The sequence below is a fragment of the Notechis scutatus genome, chromosome Z (assembly GCF_049901735.1).
Source record: "Notechis scutatus isolate UNSWTSFEM ecotype Mainland chromosome Z, rNotScu1.2, whole genome shotgun sequence".
NCBI lineage: Eukaryota > Metazoa > Chordata > Lepidosauria > Squamata > Elapidae > Notechis > Notechis scutatus.
Window position 1 is genome coordinate 60406117 of NC_142025.1, and position 24290 is coordinate 60430406.

Consider the following 24290-nt stretch of genomic DNA (forward strand, 5'->3'; position numbering starts at 1 on the left):
CCGAGGGCAAGCTGTTTCATTGGTTTATTGTTCTCATTGTCAGAAAGTTTCTCCTTATTTCCAGGTTAAATCTCTCCTTGTTCAGTTTGCATTCATTATTCCTTATCTGGCCTACAGCTGTTTTAGAAAATAGCTTGACCCCTTCCTCTCTGTGGCAGCCCCTCAATATTGGAACACTGCTATCATGTCTCCCCTGGTCCTTCTCTTCACTAGTCATGCCCAGTTCCTGCAATCATTCATCATGTTTTAGTCTCCAATCCCCTAATGGTTGCTCTTCTCTGTACTTTTTCTAGAGTCTCAACATCTTTTTTATAATGTGGTGACCAAAACTGGATGCAGTACTCTAGGTGTGGTTTTACTAAAGCTTTATAGAGTGGTATTACCGCATTTGATCTTGACTGTCTCCCTCTGTTAATGCAATTGGCTTTTTTGGCTGCTGCTGCACACTGCTGGCTCATATTTAGCTGATTGTCCACTAATACTCCAAGATCCCTCTCACAGTTACTGCTATTGAGCCTGATTTCATCCGGTCTATATGTGTAATTTTGTTTTTTCTTGCCTAAGTATAAGACTTTATTTTTCTCTACATTGAATTTCATTTTGTTAGATACAGCCCAGTGTTCTAGTCTGTCAAGATATATCTGGATCTTATCTATTCTGGACCATGATAAATGCCTGTTTGAATAGAAGGTGTATTGTTTAGTCTTAGCATTTCTTTCTCTCCATACATCTTTTAAATTTATTTCATCTGTCATTTTAAAAAAGGATTTAGGGAGAGTCTGTTTTGCTTTGTTGTTTTCTATGTTGTATAGTCCAATTTATTATCTACAATTCCATTAAAGTCTCCCATCATAACGATATTAGCATAGTCCAGTTCAATTATTTTCATATGTAGTTTTCTATAAAATTCTTCTTGATTGTCTTTCGGGGCATAGATTGAGATCAGGAGTGTTTTCATATTATTGTCCATTAGTTCCACCATTAATAATCTTCCATCGTCATCCGTATGGATCAATTTCGCTGGGATAATATCTTGAATGTATAAAACCACTCCTCTTTTCTTGCATTGTGTCAAAGAAGTAAATATTTTCCCTAACTTTGGCTGTATCAACAGTTGTTCATATTGCTTTTTAATATGTACTTCTTGTAGGCAGATTATATCAAATTTTAATTTCTCTAATTTATGGAAAGTTTTCCTTCTTTTAACAGCTAAGTTAAGTCCGTTTATGTTAATTGTAATCGGTTTTTTCTCTTCCATGATTATACTTTATAGATAGGTTTGGCAGCTCGTGAGATCATGGTTCACGTTGTTCTTTAACTTCCACCTTTCCGCCTACTGCACCTTCTTCTTTTCAGTCGCTATTCGGCAGTCCTATTGGAATTCAATTAGTGACATTTCTTTTCTGTCTCCTCCTCTTTCCCTCCAAAGTATTCTGTATAAAATAATTCAGCTTTCTCAATTGAGTCAATTCTGTGTCTCTGTTCTTGCCATGTGAACATTAAACCTTCTGGAATCAACCATCTATAATTCACCTCTTTTATAAGTAGAATTTTAGTCAGGAATCGGTATTCTCTTCTTTTCTCATCTCTCTCACTCTTCTGGGTACTTGTTTCAGGACCACAATCTCCTTATCTTTATATTTCAATGTTTTCTCTCTTGCCACCTGCAATATTTGTGTTTTAATGGCTTTCTTTGTACATCTGATGTGAACTTCTCTTGGTAAGCTATTTCTCATTGCATATCTTGTGAAGACTTGAAAAACCTCGTCTATTCCATCCATCATTTTCTCTTTGGTTATTTCCAGAGCTTCAGCCAAGATTTCTATCATTATCTCAGCTAGGTTTTGTCCCTTTTCTTCCTCTATGTTTTGGAATCTGAGATAAAATTCTGATCTATCCATCTCCCATCTCAGCATCCCACTTTTATCTTGTTCAACCACAGTTAATCTGCCATCAATATCTCCAATCTTCTTATCTCTTTGTTTATCTTCTTCTTCAATTTTTTGGAATCTCTCATCATACTTCATCATCATTTGTTGAATATTCTCCACCTTTTCATCAGTTTTTTTCTATTCTCTTTTCAGTATTCTCTGTTCTTGTTTGTATGCTTTGAATTCCTTGCATTATCATCTGCAGTGTCACCTTTTCCTGTTCTTTTTCTTGTTGTAACATCATCTGTATTGAGCGTTGTCCTCCAGATGGTGAAGAGAAAGAAGTAGCAATTGAAGAAGTAGGAAATGAGCAGTTTCCTGCTCATTTCAGACGATTCAAAACCTTCAGGTTCTTCTAGACCTTAATCCACTCGTGAAATAACCAATTGTAATTCCAGGTAAAAATAGTGGGGAAAAAGAAGCAAGATTAAAAAAAAAATTCTTCAGGTTCTTGTATACCTTAATCCAATTGATTAGTTAAATAGCAGTAAAAACTCAAAAAAGGAAGAAAAAGCCATAAACAGAAAAAGGAAAAAATTGTTAAATCTTGTAGGAGCCAGAAAAATAAAAAGTAAAAAACTAAAGAAGAAAACAAAAAGGTCTTCAAGTTCTTCAACACCTTAATCCAATTAAAAAGTCTCAGGTATAAAAAGGTATACAAAAAAAGGAAGCCACATAAGAAAAACCAATATGGAAAGTAAATAAAAATGCAAAAAGAGAAAAAAGAAAAAAGACTACTCCCTTAAAAAAAACATTAATACTAAGACTTTTCCTTTAAAATAAAATGCAAAAGTAAAAATTAGGCTCCAAAAGCAAAAAGAAAGACAAAAGCAAGTTCCAAAAAGCCAAAGATCCAAATGACTATTACAAATAATAAACTGATAAGGAGGGGTTTTGTTAAAGTGAGGAATAGCCCAGCTTTAAAAAGAGAAAAAGAACACACTGCACCTATTTAGTTATCCAAGGCATTTGTTAAGTTTTATAGCTCTCTTCTCTAGAGTCTTATCGTCTTTTTTTCTGTATACTTCAACACCAGACTCCAGCTACTGATAGAAACCCAGGAGAGCACCTGCAATAATACTCTCCCATGCTCTTCCCTCTATCTTATCAGACAGGCTCAAAGTCCTTGAAAAGAAGTCTGAATTCTTTCTCAGCTTTGTCTGGTCGAGAGAGAAAAAAAGATAAACAATATTTCTAAGCCTCTAGTTGGCAGTGTTACAAAGTTTCCTCTGTTTTCACTTTCCCCCTCCTTTTCCAAACAAATTATTATAAAAATTAATTAAAAAGGAAAAAGGGTTTAGAAAAAAAAGCTAAAAGGGAATCTCTAGCCTAAAATATTATAAAGACAAAAAGGAGAAGAGACAACAAAGAAAAAATAAGGTAGAAAAAAAAGACCAGTCCAGTTCAAAGTAAAAAATCATATATGAAGAGTCCAGCAAAAAAGAAAGAAAAAATTAATTTGACTTCCCATTTAAAATAACTGCTTAATCACTTCTGTCTGAGATTTTACAGATTCTTTCTTTTCCTCTTTTTTTTAAACAAATTTTATTGATTTTAAAGACAAACAAAACATAAGACATCAAAGTATAAAACCTCCTTTCTCAAAAATTACTTATAAGTTTTAACAAGGCAAATAAGGCATTATTTTTTAAAGCATAGTTCCACATTATCACATTTCCATTTAAACACATATATATCTTTTCCAAATTTCTCATTGTTTCTCCCTTCACTTTTATTCAATTATATTTCTTTCTATCAAGGTTTTATTAATTCTCCATCAAGCATAAACACACAAAATACAGAACATAAAACAAAACATAAAAAGATTAAACCTTCTTACTTATTATTTATACATGTCTTTTCCAAATTTCTCTCCCTTTAGTTTTATTCCTCCAAGGTTTTATTAATTCACAATCAAAACATAGCTAACCAAAACACAAAACATAAAGCATAAAACTTCTTTTGAAAAGTGGCTTAGCCCCGGGTTACATCTTTTTTGACAGACCTAAATCAAGTTTGTGCTCACCTTATATACCATTCATATCTTATTAACCATTCTATATTTTCTATGTAACTTCTCCCTTCTTTTCACTCTCTTAGTTATATTTTGTTTATTTTATCTTATTTCAGAATCATTATGTTTGTATCTTTTGTCTGTTCTTTTCCAATCTTCTATTTATCTCTTCTCTTTAGCAAAAGAATTTCCCTGTAATCACTTTTAAGGTGTGACGCCTTTCCCTAAAGTAACACTTAAAATAATACATAATTTCTATCCTGATTCTGCTTAGTACATTCTACATGTTGCATTTTGAAAAGAAAAAGAATAATAAACTTATAATATAATTAAATATATAATTTCCATTCTAATTCTAATTCTATTAATAGTATAACTAAACATTAATCATTTTACACATTCTCTTTGATATTTTATTAAATATTGAAATCTATCATAAAACATTTTAATATTTTAATATTTTGTTAAATCTTATAATATTCCAATGGACTATTTCAAATGCAAATACTACAATACTATCTTATGTACTCTTGCAGAATCTTTCTTAAATTATACATCCTTTATCCTTTATCTCTAAAAAAAATATCTTGTTCCAGACTGTGGCTTTTTTTCCCCTTTTCCCTCCCTTTCTTCTCCAGTCTGATCTTTTTGCCCCCCCCTTCTCCTAACCTCCACCTTTTTTAGCTTCCCCTCTCTGTTGTAATTCTCTTTTCAATTGCTTTCTAACATTGTACCTTTTTTTTTTCACCTTATTTTTCTTTTTCTTGGTTGTTTTATTAAATCTTAAATTCTCATTTTTCCTTTCTCTCTTCCTATTTTCTTTCTTAATCAATTTTTTTGTCCATTAAAAATGGCTTCCTTTTCTTCTTCTTCTCCTTCTCCTTCTTCATCAAGTATTTGCTGGTACGTAGAAACCGCCATTTCTAAAAAAGTGAAAGACAGCTCCCAATGAATTCTTGCCATTTGGTTCTCTTTCTTTTAATTTTTCATATTCCATTTTTAGTTGATCCAGAGATGGTGCCATTGTAAATTTTTAAGAACAACCCAGATGTTTTTAGTCTTAAGGTAATTTGCAAATGTCAAAGTTATCAAACAATCCAAACAGCCAGAAATTATTTCCTCTTCTCTTTGCAACTTTTCCTCCTGGGGCAAAATCCCAAATATATTTTAAAGCCGTATTACAATTAGTTGTTGATCTTATAATCTTCAAAGCGTCTCCTCCAACCAGTTTTAAAAGATATTTTTTTTAGTCCTCTCCTTCCCACTTATAACAAAGAGCTTGTTTTTACCTTAAAGCAGCAGGTTTTTCAGTGCTCATTTGCTTTCTCCGTAAGGAAGGGGAGTGAACTTTCCTTTCAGCACTTTCGCCATTTTTACAACTTCTTTTGGAAACAAATGTATCAATCCAAAAGTCAGGTTTCCAGGGTGTTTAAAAGTATCTTAATGTCCCGGTTCAGCCAAGAAAACTTCTCCTTCTGATTCTTCCTCCTGCACAACTCTTATCCCGTTGAAGATTCCTATGTGGCTGCCATCTCTGACAGCCGCTCCACCGCCTCAGGAAAAAGGAGTTTAGCCAGCTGGGGAAAGGGGGTGCGATGTCCCCAGACCCCTGCCCGGATCTCCTCTGTCTTCTGCTGCCTCTTCGGGGCAGCGACAACCCCAAATCCAATTGGATTGGGGGTACCTCAGCGGCGAGCGCAGCAGGGACCCGCAGAGAAGCAGATTCCTGCCGCCGCTGAAGCCTTGCAACCGGAAGTCAGATTCTTTCTTTTCCTTAGTGTGTCCTTTTAAATCTTAAAGTAAAGAAAAAATTCTCACCAAACCAGCACACTTTCTCTTTCCATTCTCTTTCATTTCGGAGCTGTCCCAACTTCAGCAGCTTTAATGGCTGCCTCTTTGCCGCTGGCAAAAAGAGCTTCTCGTGGATCTACCAGGGACTTTGCGGTATCCCTGGGATCGACAGGATGCACTCTTTACATTCACCGTCTCTTCGGGATGGTTTACATCCGTTTGGACCGTCCAGGAGCAAAGATATTGGCAGCGATCTCAGACCTTTAAGATCACATGCCATATCGTCATGACGCCAGCTACGCCCTCCCACCAGAATTTTTAGCTAACATCCAAGAAATAAATATTGAAACAAGTACTTGGGCAGATCATAATCCAATGACAATTAAATGGAAAGGACAAAGAAGAAGATCTAGATGGACATTAAATAATACTATACTAAAAGAAAAAGACTTCATACAGAGGATGGAGAAAGAACTGGCTTTTTTCTTTAAAGAAAATAAAAAAGAAGACACATCAATGCAGAATGTATGGGATACAATGAAGGCATATGCCAGAGGCTTGATAATAGACTATACAAGGAAAAGAAATACCATGAAAAGACTAGCCTCTAAGACATTAGAGGATGAGTATAAAGGACTTGAAAAAGAGTTACAGAAAAAGCCACAGAAAAAAGACATTAAGTTAAAAATGGATATAATTAAACATAAAATGGGATTAATGGAAAAAGAAGAATTAGCACAAATTTCAGAGGTGCGAAACAGAACTATTTTGAAGATGCAAATAAACCAGGTAGATGGTTAGCATATAAACTGAGAAAGGAGAAAGAATCAAGGAAAATATTGCAATTAATAGATGATCAAGGCCAAGTTTGCTGTGGAAGTAAAGAGAAGAAGGAAATTATATGAGACTATTATGGGAAACTATACACACAAGAGAATATTGACGATGAAAGAGTTAAACAGTACTTACAGAATGCTAATCTACCCCAGATACCTAAAGAGATTGAAATAATGTTAGAAAGCAATATAACGATGATGGAGTTAACTGAAGCACTTAAGAAGCAAAACAATGGAAAGGCACCAGGCCCAGATGGACTTCCGGTGGAATTTTACAAAACACTAGAAGAATCGTTGAATCTTCCATTGCTAGAAGTTATGAATGAAGTTATGTTAAAGAAAAAGATACCTAAATCATGGTCAGAAGCTTATATTACACTTGTCTCAAAAGAGGAGGCCGACCCATTACAAATCAAGAACTATAGACCTATTTCCCTACTAAACGCAGATTATAAAATTTTTGCTTCAATATTGGCAGAAAGACTTTAAAAATACCTAAATAATTTTATTCACTCTGCTCAAAATGGATTGCTGCCAAAGAGACAAATTAATGACAATATGAGAGTAATCTTGGACACTTTGGAATACTACGAGGCACACCTTGAAAAACAAATGGCTTTGATATTCCTAGATGCACAGAAAGCATTTGACAATGTGAATTGGCAATTTATGTTATTACAGCTGGAACAGATGGGTTTTGGTAAAAAAAATTCATCCAAGCAATAGAAACTATATATCATAAGCAAACAGTAAAGGTAATGTTAGAGGGAGAATTGACGGACTCTATTGATATAAGAAAAGGAACAAGACAAGGATGCCCACTGTCACCTTTGTTGTTTGTATTAACCTTGGAAGTGCTAAACAGAAATATTAGAGAAGAAAAGGATATAAAAGTGATGAAAATGAAAAAGGAAGAATTTACATTGCAAGCATTCGCAGATGATCTGGTTTTCATTTTAGAAGACCCACTAGAAACAGCATTAAAATTGATAGAAAAGATAGAGGTATATGGGAAGGTGGCTGGTTTGAAAATAAATAAAGACAAAACAAAGATTTTGACAAAGAATATGTTATCAAGACAAAAGGAAGAACTGGCGGATGTATTGAAAATCCAGGTCACAAATAAGATCAAGTACCTGGGAATACATTTGACAGCAAGATGTAGTACACTAAAAGAGAATAACTACATTAAACTTAAGCAGCAGATAGCGCTAGATTTGGCAAAATGGGAAAATTTACAACTGTCATTAATAGGGAGAATATCAACAATCAAGATGAATATATTACCCATAATTTTATATTTGTTCCAAACAATTCCAGTTAGGCTGGGAAAAGATTATTTTGAAGATTTAAATAAAATTGTGTTGAAATATATATGGCAAGGTAAGAAAGCGAGAATAAAATTAAAACTTTTGCAAGATGCTAGAATAAGAGGAGGATTTGGTTTGCCTAATTGGGAGTTGCTACAAGCTACAAATTTGATGTGGGTTAAGGAATGGATAACATTAAGAAATACTAGATTGTTGACCTTACTTACTTACTTCTTAGAGTAGGTTGGAGTCTACTTTGTCAAATGCTTTGCTGAAGTCTATTATGAAGTATATTATGTCCACAGTATTTTGCTGGTCTACTAATTTAGTCACTATGTTGAAGAATGAAATAAAGATTGGTTTGGTATGATCTATTTTTAACAAACCTGTGCTGACTGCTAGTTATTACTTTACTTGTTTCTAGATGTTGGCAGATCTGTTTTTTTATTATCTTTTCCAGTATCTTCCTGGGTATTGATTTTAGGCTGATTGGTCTATAGTTTCCTGGGTCTGTTTCCTTTTGAAGATGGGAACCACATCAGCTCTTCTCCAGTCCTCTAGTAGTTTCCCGGTGCTCCCGGATTTTTGAAAGACGGTGCAGTGGTTCTGAGATGACATCTGCCAGCTCCTTTAAAACTCTGGGATGTAATCCATCAAGGTGGGATTTTACCGGTTCGCACCGTTTCTATAGTACCAGTTGTTAACATCACTGGTAGTTCTAAGAACCAGTAAAACAGAACCCTAGCTGGCCCCGTCCCTCTCCGCCGCTCCAAAAACCACTTTTACTGTGCATGCGTGTCATTTTTCACACATGTGCAACAATCCTTGCCTCATTCTCCCCCATCTGCCCCTCCCCTTTGCTGGCCCCGCCCTTCTCCATCACTCCTACGCTCCAAAACTGTTTTACTGCACATGTGCGACATTTTTCACACATGTGCAACAATCCTTGCCTCATTCTCCCCACCCACCCCTCCCTTCACGACCCAGTTATTTGTTATTGTGCATGTGCGACATTGGGGGATGGCATCAGGGATGGCATTCTCCCCTGTCATCAGCCCCTCTCCGCACTTCCCAGCCCAGTCAGCCATTATCGTGCATGTGCAACATCGCGCACATGTGTGATAATAGCTGGCTGCCTTCTCCCCACCTGCCCTGACCCGCCCCTACTTATAACACGTGTGCGCTACCTACAAAAATTTTCCTGCCCGGCACCATTGCTCACACCAGCAGCAGCAGCAGCAGCAGCAGCAGCCAAGGCATCCAGCCAACCAGCCAGCCGTCGCTGACTGCCTTCTGCCTCCCTGCTGGGTGAGTGAGGGCAAGCCGCAAGGCCCGGTCACCACCGCCGCTAACCACCCTCACCCGGCTGGCCTGCCTCCCAGGCCCTGCCTTGCCCAGCCTGCCTCTCAGGCCTGCTTGCCTGCCTGCCTGCCTTGCCTGGACTGCCTCCCACGGTGGCTGCCATTAAAGAAGACACAAGCCCCGGCCACTGCCGCCACTAGCTGTCCTCACTCAGCCTACCTTGGCCTCCGAAGACACGGATTGATAAGTACGACCTCCAACCCGGTCGCCTACCTGCCGCCACCAGTCCCGGTCGAGTGCTGACTCCCGGGATGCCCACTGTTCTTGCCGATGCTCCCTGCCTCGCTCGCCGCCATCTTTCCTTGCCCACAGCCCTCCATTGTTGCTGCCTTGCCTTCCCACCACTGTTTGGTGAGTGAGGAGGGAAAGCAGCAAGCCCCACCAGTCCCCTACCTCCTGCCACCATCACTGCTAGCCCCGGTCAAGTGCTGACTCCCGGGCCGGCCACTGCTGCCTTGCCCACCCAGCGGCCATCTTGGCTGGGCCGGCGCCACCTTCCCTTGCCTGCCACGGCCCAAGGGTTGCTGCCTTGCCTTCCCATCACTGATTGGTGAGTGAGGAGGCAAAGCAGCAAGCCTGCCAGTCACCTACCTTCTCCTATTACTGCCGCTGCAGCCAGCCTGGTCAAGTGCCAACTCCCGGGACAGCCGTCTTTGCCGCAGCAAGCTTGAAGACTGAGGAGGACCCTGGCGTAGCTAGCTAGCCAAGTTGCCGGTAGAATCCCACCCTGATGGATTACATCCCATTCCTCATTTTTGGTAAGTTGTTTGTTTATTTATTTATTTATTTATTTATTTATTTATTTATTTATTTATTTATTTTAGTATCTGTTTTTGCTTTTATTAATCATAAAAACAAAACAGATACTAAAGAAATAAATACATACATACATAAAAATTATTTTACTATTCATCTTGATGTTTCTTTCTCCTTTGCTTTTTCCTATTAGATAAAAACAAAGCAGAAACAAGTATAAATATATAACAACAATGTAACGTTTTGTTTCCATTTATGTATGCATGCAGGTTTTCAGTAGGTCTACTGTTTTTATCATTCATAAAAGCAAAATCCATACATAAAAAAAATTCTGGATTAATTTGCATTAATCCTTATATCATAAATCCACTATATATATTTATATTATTACTATTATTAATTACTTACTAGACTTTACTAATATTACATCATTTTATGCGAGCAAATCACCATTTTTACCTAATCTACTTTATAATTTTCATTTCATCATCACCAATCTATTCCATAACAATATATCTTTACCTTACCTCTGTAATTCTATTATATTTATATTATAAAGTATTATAAAATATTTCATAAATGAAAATTGTTTTGTTACACTGCTGTTACATATTGATATTTACGTTTCTGCTTTGCTTTTTCCTAATAGGAAAAAGCAAAGCAGGAACAAATAGTAATAAGTACAGCAGTGTAACAGAAAAAATATTCAAATTTCTTTGTATTGGCTTATTTCTAATTTTGTTCAGTATATCAACATGTTTATAATTATCAACCTTCTGTATTTAATTCATACATAACAATGATCATTCTCTTCCGGTTTGTCAGGCTTCGGCGGTGGCAGGAATTCGCGTTTGTGCCCGATCCCTGCCGCGCTCGCTGCTGGAGTGCCTCTGATCCAATTGGATCTGGAGGCTATAGTTATCCTGTAGGGATAACCGAAGACAGGGAGATCCGGACAGGGGTCTGGGGACATCGCAACTCCTTCCTCAGCCGGGCTAAACTCCCCCTTTTCCAAAGGTGGTGGAGCGCGGTTATGCAATGGGCCACAAAAGAACCTCTCAGCCGGACAAGTTTTGTGCAGGAGGAAGTGAAGAAAGTGAAAGCTTTTGGCTGAACCGGGACGACAATAAACATCTGAATACCCTGGAACTTTGGCTTTTTAAGTGATACATTGTTCCCAAAAGGATTGCAAAGCTGCGGTTGAAAGTGAAAGTGAAAGCTTTTTTTTTTCCTCCTCACTTTCCTTCCCTACGGAGATAGCAGATGGAAATCGGAAATACCCACTTTTGCAGCAGAAGGTAACTAACTTTGAAAATTAAAGCCAAGGGGACATTAGATTTCTAAACACTGACATTTAAAAATTAAAATCTTTTTGCTATAAGTGGGAAGGAAGAGAAGTAAATGATTTATACCAAGATTTCTTGAAGGAGACTGCTTGGAGTTTATAAGATCAGAGATTAAACTGCAATAAAACTTCAAAAAATTAATTTGGAACTGTGTAATTGAATTCTACCCCTGGAAGAGAAAGTATTAAAAGAAGAAAGTGCTAAATGAAACAGTTTGTGCTGATTTGGATTGCTTAATGACTTTGGAATTTTTGCAAACTATTTTTTGAAAGTTTAAAAACACTTGGATTGTTTAAAAAAATAAAAATAAAACAATGGCATTATCTGTGGAAGAACTGAAAATTGAATTTAAAAAGCTAAAAGAAGAGGAACAAGAAGGCAAGGGCTCTTTTGGATCTGTTTTCCACTTTTTAGAAATGGCGATTTCTACCTATCAGGAAATACAGCAATCAGAAAGTTGGGAGGAAGAAGGAGAAGCCATCTTTAATGGACAAACTATTTTAGTTGATGAAGAAAAGGAAAAGGCGGAAAGAAAATGGAGAATTCAAGATTTAAAAAAGCAACCAAGAAAGGGAAAAATAAGGTGAAAAATCGATATAATGTCAGAAAGCAACAGAAAAGAGAAATACAACAGAGAGGGGAGACTAAAAGGGTGGAGATTGAGAGATGGGGGTGTAAAAGATTAGATTTGACAAGAAAGGAAGGGAAAAAGGAAAAGAAGTTATAAAGGCTTAAAACAAGATGCTAAAAAGCAGGTTTTTTCAGAGATAAAGGGTAAAATATGATTTAAAGAGATTCTGCAAAAGTACACAAGATTGTATTGTAGTATTTGTATTTGAAATAGAGTTAGAAAACTGGAATATTATATGTGTTAATAGAATACTGTAGGAATGTGTAAAATATCTAAGATTTAACAATATCTAATATCTATGTGTAAAATATCTAAGATCTAATAATAGAGTCTAACTAATTAATTAGTTATGGAACATTGTTTTTTACTATATTATAAGATTATGTTTTTTTCTTATTTTAAAATGTTATTTAGAATGTACTAAGCAGAATCAGAATGGAAACTATGTAGTATTTTAAGTGTTAAATTGGGGGAAAGATAGAAAGGCGTCATACTTCAACCACTGATTACAGGAAAAATTTTGTATTAAAGAGAAAAGATAAATAGACAATTGAAAAAGAACGGACAAAAAATACAAGTATAATGGTTTAAATTGAGATGAAGTAAATAATAATAGAATTAAGAGAGTGAAAAGAGGGGAGAAGACATATAGAAAGTATAGAATGTTAAATAAGATTGAAATAGTATATAAGGTGAGCATGAATTTGATTTATGTCTGTACAAAAAGATGTAACCCGGGGTTAAGCCGCTTTCTAAAAAGAAGTTTATGTTTTCATGTTACGTGTTTTGTTTGTTTATGTTTGCTTATTGAGAATTAAGATTGTTGGATGAGAACATATGAAAGTGTAAATAAGATAGATGAAAGTATAAGTTTAATGAATAAAATTGAATAGAAGTAAAGGGAAAAATAGTGAGAAATTGGAAAAAGAGTAATAAGATATGAAGTTGAATATATAAGATGCATATTAAATTGTGTTTGTATGGAAATGGGATAATTTGGAACTATGCTATACTTAAATAAGATGTTTCATTTGCTTTCTTAAAAGATGTTCTATGTTCTTACGTTTTATGTTTTGTTGGTTTGTGTATTGTTTTTGAAAATTAATAAAATTTGTTTAAAAAAAAACAATGATCATTCTCTGCCTTATTTCTACCTCTTATCTCTATCCATTTCTGCACATTGTAATTTTTTAATTTCCTTTTCATCTATGGGGAACTCTTTGTTTTTCCACTGTTGTGCAAACATAATTCTAGCCACTGTAACACGTGTAACATTAAATATGTATTGTACTCCCTTTATTTATATGGGTACCAACAAAAATATTTCTGGTTTTAAAATTTAAATCTATATGTTGCTTTACCATTTTTGCTAATCTTGATAATACATCCTCTTGAATAGCTACACTAGCAGAGCCCAATACTGAATTCATATATTCCAGTTTTTAAACTGAGGAATACATTTCAGAAAAAGAATTCTGCTCTGTGAATGTGCCTATCAATTCCATTCTTAATCTAACCTCTTAGATTATTTTGTACTATTATATTTTTTTGTACTATATTTATCTGCATAAGGCTGTAAAAAGCTTCAGTACATTTTTAAGCTGCATTCTAAAAAGGTTAGGTGACCAAAGATGGCTTCCCCTGGCTTCTCTCTCTCTGCTATAGAGAGAGCATTCCATTAGGGACTGTTGGTCCAGGTAAGTAGTTTTGGCTAGGAAAGAGTTTTGTGCCACTACTGGCACAAAATAACAAACTCCCTTGGTTTGTTAATAGTATTTCCATATTAAGTTTTTTTTTCAATTAATGAATTGTAATTATGAAAATATCAGCCATTCTTTTATAGTCACAGTGCAACATCTTTTTTATAGACTGTCATTTTCAAATCCACTTTCAGTTCCATCTCAGTCTTGTCTGGTGAAACTTGTTCCTCTTCCATAATATCTTTTAAACAATAACTAGCTATAGTGTCAGGGACTCTTAAAAGTAACTGAATATTACTGATCTCCGTTCCTCGCCTGCTTTCTTCGCTTGCCACTGCCTTTACCACTCAACTTACAACAACAATCAAGTCCAAACCACTACATTGTTGATTTTTTTTTTTTGCAGCATATTACTAAGATGAAAAGGCAAATGAGTTTGTCTGCTTTCTTCAGCAAGAAAACAAAAGGAGATCCAAAAAAGTCACAACCACAACCATTGGAGTCTGAGGATAGTGGAGCCAGCACATCATCCACACCATGACCAGAGGAAAGAGCCAGCACATCATCCACACTGCAACCAGAGGAAAGAGCCAGCACATCATCAGGTATTGGAAGAACTGAATCAGACATTGAAGGGAACCTTCCTGACTGCTGGACACTGCAGCAGTACAATAATTTTAGGGAAAAATATGATGGACTGGACATTTCCCAGAAAAAAATAGGTTGCAAGCATTTCAGAAGATTTGAAATTTCGACCAAAGAAAAAAGTGTCCATGGAGCTAAGGAGTGGAAGAATTACCATCAGGAAGGATGAACCATCAGGGAGGAGTAAAGAAATACAACAAGCTTCCCTCAGAAATAAATTGAAGGAACATTTCTCATCTAAGGCTCACAACATCTGTACAGAGAAGTTGAAGCAATGTGAGCAGGATGTCATAAGCAAAGGACTGGAGAAAATGACTGAGAAATTTCTGGGTAGTACATGTAGAGTGTTTACTACAGTGTATAGTCTGGCACAAATGTGCAGACCATTTTCATATATAGAAGATCTGATTGAATTACAAATAACAAATGGTTTAGATTTGGGAACAGGGTTGCATTCTTGTAAAACTGCAGTTGCAAATATTATTTCAAATATTGTTTCAAATATCATTATATGGCACTGTTTAAACCATCATCTGCAACTTTGTTTTAGATTATTAGGGAAATATTATTATTATATTATTATTAAATATTATATTAAATAATAATAAATATTATTATTAAAATATTATTATTATTATAAATACTATTAGGGAAATAAAGCAAATCAATCATTTTCCGGTATGGCTGCCCATCTTGAAAGCACATATTTTCTCACTGATTTGGCCTTGATGATTGATGTCCTAACTGAAATATCTCTTCTTTCTAATGCATTGCAAGCAAGAAACCTAGACATTATAAAGGCTGAAAAATAATATGTTCAGAGGGCAGAAGTCACCTTACAGTTTCCAATATTACAAACCTCCTGACCATCAGTCTAATTGGCTTACCTCTGCAAGAATGGGACCCTGTTCCTATAGTAAAGAAGTGGTTACAGGCAAATCACACAGCTGATGATGCTCGTGTTAAACACAAGAAAACTGTAACTCGGGATGATAATAGAAAAGCAATTTGGCAGAACTTAGGATTGTATTAGCTTTTTTGGCTGCTCCTGCACACTGCTGGCTCATATTTAGCTGGTTGTCCACTAATACTCCAAGATCTCTCTCACAGTTACTGCTATTAAGCCTGGTTTCACCCAATCTATATTTGTGCTTTTGGTTTTTCTTGCCTAAGTGTAGGACTTTACTTTTCTCTGTATTGAATTTCATTTTGTTAGATAGGGCCCAGTGTTCAAGTCTATCAAGATCCATCTTCTAGGGTGTTAGCTATTCCTGCCAGGTTAGTATCATCTGCAAATTTGGTAACTTCCTCTTCTATTCCCTCATCTAAGTCATTAATGAAGATATTGAAGAGTACTGGGCCTAAGATGGAACCTTGTGGCACCCCACTGCTTACTTCCCTCCATGTAGACTTAGACCCATTAAGGACTGTTCATTGAGTATGGTTTGTCAGCCAGTTGTGAATCCATCTGATAGTGATGCTATCTATCCCATTTTTTTCTAACTTACCAAGAAGTAGGTTGTGGTCTACTTTGTTGAAAGCTTGCTGAAGTTGAAGTATATTATGTCCACAGTATTTCACTGGTCTACTAATTTAGTTACTATGTTGAAAAATTAAATAAGACTGGTTTGGCATGATCTATTTTTAACAAACCCATGCTGACTGCTAGTTATTATTTTACTTGTTTCTAGATGTTGGCAGATCTGTTTTTTTATTATCTTTTCCAGTATCTTCCGGGGTATTGATTTTAGGCTGATTGGTGTATAGTTTCCTGGGTCTGTTTTTTTTTTTTCTTTTTTGAACGTGGGAACCATATTTGCTCTTTTCCAGTCCTCTGGTAGTTTCCCGGTGCTCCAGAATTTTTGAAAGATGTGGTGCAGTGGTTCTGAGATGACATCTCCCAGCTCCTTTAGAACTCTGGGATGTAATCCGTCAGATCCTAGTGATTTGTAATCATCAAGATCAGACAGGTGTTCTCTTACTATTTTTTTGCTTATTTTAACTTTTATTTCCGTCTATTTTTTACAGTTAAGTTTTTGGTAGGTTGGGCTATAATTTCTTTTTGTGTGAAGACCAATGCAAAGAATGAGTTAAGCAGCTCTGCTTTCTCTCTGTTGCCTGTTACTTTCTTGCCATCTTCTCTCTTTAGTGGAACAACTGTTTCCTTGATTTTTTTTTCTTGTTATTTATATGTTGGAAGAAACTTTTTTATTATCTTTGACTTTTGTTGCAAATCTTTGTTCATTCTGAGCCTTTGCTTTCCTGACTTCATCTTTGCAGATTCTGGCTATCTGCTGATATTCTGCTTAGTTGTGTGTCTCTCTTTCCATGTTTTGTCCTTGTCATTTTTGTCTTTCAGTTTGTCAGAGATATCTTTGTGCAGCCATGCTGGTTTCTTATTGGATTTCTTGTTCTTCTTTCTCAGTGGTATTGTGCTGGTCTGGAATTTTATGATCATACTTTTCAGAGTTTCCCAAGATTCTTGAGTTGTTTTCCCCTTTAGGGTTTTCATTCAAGGAATCTTTCCCAAGTTTCTGAGTTTATTTAAAATTTAAGACTCTGGTGTCATTATGTTCTATTGCTTGTGTTTGCGTTATGTTGAATTCTAATATGACATGGTCACTCTCACCCAACTCCATCTATCAATTCTTTGTAAGAATTAAATCCAGTTATGGCTGTATCTGGTAGTTTCTTCCTCTACCTTTTGGACAACAAAGTTGTCAGCTAGGTTGGTTAGGAACCTATTTAATTTCTCATTTGGTGCAGAATTAGTCTTCCAATTGATGTCAGGGTAATTGAAGTCCCCCATTACTATTGTAGTGTGTTTCTTATATATATATATATATATATGTTAGTTGGTTAGTAAAAAGGATACCTATTTTTTCTGCTTCATTGTGTGGAAAGGGAACTTCATGAGGACAGTGGTGACACCCAAGCAGGAAAAGCCCAAAGGGAACATCAAGCCAGCCATAAAACAAACTTGCATAGGAAAAGAGATTTAATAAAAGGTATTGAAAGAAGCCCCCTAGACAAAAGCCAAGTAATTAAGAAAACTAGGGAAACAAGAAAAAGAAATCCCTTACAAACAACAGGTCATGCCAAATCAGCAAAACAAATAGACAAAAGACCCGAAATAAATTCCATAGCAGACAGGAGATTGCCACAAAACAAATATAAGAAAACATTAGGACGAAACTGATAATCCAATCAAACCACCCCGTGGAGTTTACCCTCCGGCGGAAATGAAGACAACCCCTGACAGGATTTAAAACATTAAGAAATACAAACACAAGCACACACACACAAAAGGAGAAAAGGTATAAAAAATCAGGGGCTTATCATACAAAGCTAGCTAGCCCCAGGAACGCAGACTTCTTGCTATCTCTTGCCTTCCTGAAAAATAAAAAGAACCAGCTTCCAAGCAGTTGTCTGTATCCTTGCACCGGAGTTCTCCCAGCGGGAAAATCGAATCCTCAGAAGAAAGGCATTTTCCAAGCCTTTCAACAATTAGATGGCCTATAGTATACACTTATGACCATGTCATTCTTTTATATATATATATATATATATATATATATATATATATATATATATATATATATATATATATATATATATATATATATATATATATATATATATATATATATATATTGACCCATATACATTCTAGGAGGATTTTGTCTTTGGTTTCATGCATTTCTGTAGCAATATAGTGGTCCTTTACATAAAGTGCAACTCCACTTCCTCTTTTATGGGGTCATGGTTTTTTTTTAAACAGTTTGTACCCTTCTATCAGTATGTTCCAGTTCAATATGTTATTATTATATATACATAATATACAATATACAGTTCAACAGTATGGTGTTCAAGCAATTTGTGAAGCACGTACATCAAATGCATGTGCAGGAGAAACACCATGGTCTTTGTCCTAGAAGCCAAAACCTCTATTTCAAAAACAATATTGGTTCCTTTCTGCCACTGGGAAAACAGAAAGAAAAATAGTCAACTGCTTTGAGTGTAGATTTCAGGTTAAACATCTGTTTTCAATATAGAACGGAACAGAGCTGGAAGGGACCTTGGACCTTAGTCCAGCCGTCTGCTCAGGCAGGAGAACCTATACCTGAAAGGACCTAATGTTAAAGACTACAACAATGACACCATTAAAGCCAACCTCTTTAACACATTCTTTGGCTCAATATTTGTAAACAGCAATGGATCATGCCCAGTATTTCCTAGTCGAACCACAGACAACTACAATGATCTAATACATATCGATTTTACAGAAGACAATGTTGAAAAAGCACTATGCAATCTAAAACCATCTCTATCTATTGGACCGGACGGAATATGTGCCTACTTCTTAAAAAAGCTATCCACTTCCATAGCCGAACCTCTAAGCATAATCTTTGAAAAATCTTTCAGGACCAGCTCCTTACCAAACCTATGGTCACTAGCCACAGTCATCCCCATCTTAAAAAATGGAGACCCCAGCCTAGTTGAAAATTACAGACCAATCTCTTTATGCTGCGTCACCTGTAAAGTCATGGAATCAATTATTAACCGTCCATTATCCTCCACTTAGAGACAAACAACCTACTCTCTAATAAACAATATGGCTTCAGAAAAAAACTATCCTGTAATCTGCAACTCTTACATTGCAAAAACATATGGACTACACAACTCAATCAGGGCAAAGCAATAGATGCAATTTACATAGACTTCTGTAAAGCCTTTGATTCAGTGGTACACAACAAACTACTTCTAAAACTAAAATCCTATGGACACCTGCATAACTAGATAGAAGCATTCCTGTCAAAGAGACAACAAATGGTCAAAATTGGGAGCGTCCTATCAAATTCTGTACCTGTCAACAGTGGTGTCCCCCAAGGCAGCATTCTAGGTCCAACTCTCTTCATACTCTACATAAATGACCTCTGGGATCATATTAAGAGCAATTGCATTCTCTTTGCTGATGATGTAAAGCTATTCAACACCACAGACAATACTGCTACCCTTCAAAAAGACCTCGACTATATATCAGAATGGTCAAACAAATGGCAACTTCAAATCTCAACCAAAAAAAGCTCTGTCTTACATATTGGCAAAAAAAATATCAGAAAATAAAATACAAGCTTAACAGTCAAGACCTTGTTGATGATCCAAACTCTGTCAAGGACTTTGGAGTACTCATCTCTAATGTGCTAGAGCCTGTTGACGTAATTCCCTGTTAGGAGAATGAGCACACACAGGGAGAGGTAGTGAGAGTGGTGAAGAATAACACACAACCAGCACACATATACACTGTATAGTAAAATGTAGGTTTTTACTTCCAATAAATGTTTAAGCAAAGTCCAACAAACAGTCCAAGACATTCACGGTTAAAGCAGTCAGTTTTCAGTCCAGGGATAATCCAAATATCAAAAACAGTTCAGTAAATAGACTCACATCAAATCCAAGAATAACGACAATCAGCAACAGTCAATAGGGAAATGCAGGAACGGCAACACTCTCAACAACAGGACAGCCCAGGTTTCTGGCTCCATCTTAGGGCCATTTGAGGAACCACACCCAATTACAATTTTAGCATTCCCTTAAAGAGACAGTATTAAAATGTCTATCCTGGTTTATATATTTTCCAACCCAACTGTTAGGTAACTTACATTCCTAACATTCTCCCCTTTGGGTAGGACAATATATACAACCTTACATTCTAAGTCCATAATCCTCACAGCAAGCCTTATGCTTTACAGAGCCTTGGGCCTTTGTAAAATGATCTGCTATATTGTTTTCTGACATATAGTATTCTTGCTTAATCATCTTACTTTGCACACATTGTCTCACATTTAAATATCTTAAATCTGTGTGTTTTAATCTTGTCTTAACAGCAATATTCGAAGCCATCTGTATTGCCAATTGGTTATCCTCATAAACAACAATAGAATCTGTTACATCAATTCCCATACCAATCAATAGTTGCTTATAATAATCTAAATCTGTACATAATAAAGACAAACATGAAAATTCAGCCTCTATTGTTGATAAAATTAAATGTTTTTGTCGAATAGAACGCCATCCAATCAACAGCTTTCCTAATAACACTACAGTACCTGACATTGATTTACGTGTATTTATGTCTATAGCAAAACTTGCATCGGCATATGCAGTTAGACTTTGTTCATCCTTAGGCTCCAAATACAATGCATAATGCATTGTTTGTTTCAGATATCTTAACTCACGTTTAGCAGCTTGCCAGTGCCTTTCAGTAGGCTCACCGTTAAATCTCGCTAATTGGTTAACACTGTATGCTATATCTGGCCTTGACCAATTACTCAGATAAGATAAACTGGATATTTTCTCCGGGTGGGCTGGTAGATTGAGATTCAGAATAATGTCAGATGGTGCTCCATTCAAAATTCAAGAAAGAAATACTTAGACTCCGTAGATTAGAGAAAAGATATCTTTTACTGAAAATGAAGTGGTAGCAACCGTAGAATTCTGAATCTGAGAAAATTAGGCGCACAAACCACATATACAAAGTGATGGAAATGTTCCCACCCCCAATAGTTCAAATGATTCTTCCAACTAAAAGTTGTGAATATGATCATGTGGACATCTTCAGGTGGTGATGAGGCCTCTGTCCGTTGACCTTGGCATATTTTGATAAAAGTTTGCAGCTGCGCAGAGAAAAGAAAGCTAAGCGAGAAATAGAAACCTAAACAAGAATTTATACTCCCCCCTCCTCATTTTTACAACACTAGAATGTAACACCTCCAGCTCGCTTCCCAGACTCTACCCCTCCTCCCCCCCGTTACTTATGGCAGCCTAAAGATGCAAAGCAATAATAGAAGATCTTGAAGGCTGACAGCCAGGCTAGGCTTCACAAAGTTTCCTCATTGGTTTCTCTCCATGCGATTCTCAATATAGTCATTGATTTGTACCTGCAGATTGTCCTTGAATGGTTTGTTTACTGCAATGTCTAGGGTTTGGAGATGTGCTGTCATTCCTGCTGGGATCATTATTTGATCCACTCTTCTTTGTGCAAGGAAACGCTTCATGTCTTTGGCACGGTGAGTGCTGGCTGCATCAGCATGCCTCTTTGGCCACCTCGCACAACAAGTGGCAGTATTAACTCGAGCCACTTCCTTATAACACCCTGTGTGCACCAAGCCTTTTCGGTTTCAAGCACATAAGTCCCTGAAACACGTTCAATTTTTTCTTTTTTGCCCTTGACAATGACAAGAGGTGCTACTTTTGTCCCATCCAGGTGAATGGCCAAGATGCACGTAATATGTGCACTTTCATATCCAGTTGATGAAATGTAAATTGACGAGGCACCCCTCTTATCAATTGTTGTTTGAGCCTCTTGGCCCCAAAAAACTGCAGTCTCATCCATCGCAATCATGTGAGAGACATTATATTTGGAGAAATCAATGGCATCAACAAATGATTTAAAATCAAAAGCCCGTTTGACAATTTCAGCATCTTCTAGCTTGAGGAGCAAGGTGGATCTCCTCAGAGACAATTCATATCGCTGAAGGAAGCCATCCAGCCAGCGATGAGAGGCTTTGAATTCTCCTTGCATAATTTCAAACTGTGGTGCCATTGCAAGGGCAAATGCTTGAATATCAGCCCTGCGTACAACCAAAGCCTTTGCTCTCCTGTCAGCAATCCATTGAGAGATGGTGTCTTCAAGTTCAAGATATAATGGATGCCGACCTGATCCACACCTGCGCTTCTTGGCATTTCCCTTCTGCACCTGTTGACTGAGGTTATCATACTCAGCTCTCCATTTTCGGACCATACAGAGATGCAACATATTCTCTTTGCAAAAAGCGGTCAGATTCTTACCACGAGAATCCTCCACGATTGCTTTCTTGAATTCCACAGAGTAGCTCTTTCTTTTTAAACTCATCTTCTCTCTAGACCAAAATAAAAATCACTTTAGATCATTAACTCAATTAATCAATTAACCCAAACACATTAAGCCACCTTGGGGTGGTGGCTGGGATTTGGCATGCAGTTGGTAAGTTACAAAAGGGTTGTTTATCATTAAGATCTGCTTTGTGATCAAAGGCAACATGAAATGAGGGCAGGAAGGGAAGAAGTAGCAGCTTGTGCTTAACTGAGTTTCTGAACCTGAAGGTCCCTGCTCTTCCGCCACCTCTCTTTTGTTGGTGCAATTTACCTGGGGGTGTGTGTCCCAAGACCCTTTGAGTTTATTCATTCATGTACGTTTCCCCAAGGGGCTTTTTGGGGGGGGGAGTGTTTCTCCCCTGCAATGCAGCCATCATCTCTCCCGGGCCCAGCAAGATGCCGTCCTCCCCACTGGAGGGAGGTGGGGGTTCAGGGAAGTGTCCTGTTAATTATTAAAGCAATCTGAAAGACCACCCTTTGGGGCCACCAGTATGATCTTCACCCAGCTCAGGCAAAAAAAACCAGGAGCCCCTCCACTCCGCCTCCTCCCTGCCCACCCCAGTGCCTGCTCTGCTCAAGTCAGAGATGTGGGGGAGGAAACAAGCCTTGGATTCCCAGAGCACACCTTGTCTAGGATGAAAACTAAATAGGGTTGGAGCTGGGATGGAGTCACCAGGAGAGGATTTCCAAGGCTGCAGAGAGAAGTTTAAAAGAGTGGGACAGGAGAAGACAAAAGCTTCTTTAGCAACCCTCCTGCGATCTAAATGGTTGCAGTGGGAAATCGAGGTGGGGGGGGAATGGGCTATCTGAGGGGACGAAGAAGAGCGGCTGGCTCAGGAAGCAGAAGTGCAGCGGGAATCTTGGGGTCGTCTGATATTTATTCTGACAACAGCATATGTACATTGCATTGAGCTTGCAGTTGCATTGAGTTTCCAGTTGCATTGAGTTTGCATTTGGGAACCTGATGCATAGGCACGCCTCGCCCCGAAGCGGCTGGGGACTCTGTCTTCAAGGGAGCTTTCGTCTGCCGATAGAAGCAGCCTCATGGCGAGGGGAGTGTGTGTGTGCGCTCACCCCGAGGCCGCTTCTACCGGCTGATCAAAGTGGCTGGTGACTGCATTTGGGGAGCTTCCATCGCCCGAAAGAGACTGCTTAAAGGCGAGGGGACATGGGCAGCCCCGCCTCGCCCTGAAGCGGCCAGGGACTCTGTCTTCAAGGGAGCTTTCATCTGCCGATAGAAGCGGCCTCGCGGTGAGGGAGTGTGTGTGTGCGCTCACCCCGAGGCCGCTTCTACCGGCTGATCAAGTGCCTGGTGACTGCATTTGGGGAGCTTCCATCACCCGAAAGAGACTGCCTAAAGGCGAGGGGACATGGGCAGCCACGCCACCCACTGAAGTGGCTGGGAACTCTGCCTTCAAGGGAGCTTTTGTCTGCCGATAGAAGCGGCCTCGCGGCAAGGGGAGTGTGTGTGTGTGTGTGTGCGCTTGCCCCGAGGCCGCTACTACCAGCTGATCGAAGTGGCTGGTGACTGCATTTGAGGAGCTTCCATCGCCCGAAAGAGAATGCTTAAAGGCAAGGGGACATGGGCAACCCCCCCTCGCCCTGAAGCGGCTGGGGACTCTGTCTTCAAGGGAGCTTTCATCTGCTGATAGAAGAGGCCTCGCAGCGAGGGGAGTGTGTGTGTGTGTGCGCTCACCCCGAGGCCACTTCTACCGGCCGATGGAAGTGGCTGGTGACTGCATTTGGGGAGCTTCCATCGCCCGAAAGAGACTGCTTAAAGGCGAGGGGACATGGGCAGCCATGCCACGCGCTGAAGTGGCTTGGGACTCTGCCTTCAAGGGAGCTTTCATCTGCCGATAGAAGCGGCCTCACGGCGAGGGAGTGTGTGGGTGTGTGGGTGTGTGTGTGGGTGTGCGCTCGCCTGAGGCCGCTTCTACCAGCTGATCGAAGTGGCTGGTGACTGCATTTGGGGAGCTTCCATCGCCCGAAAGAGACTGCTTAAAGGCGAGGGGACATGGGCAGCCATGCCACGCGCTGAAGTGGCTTGGGAC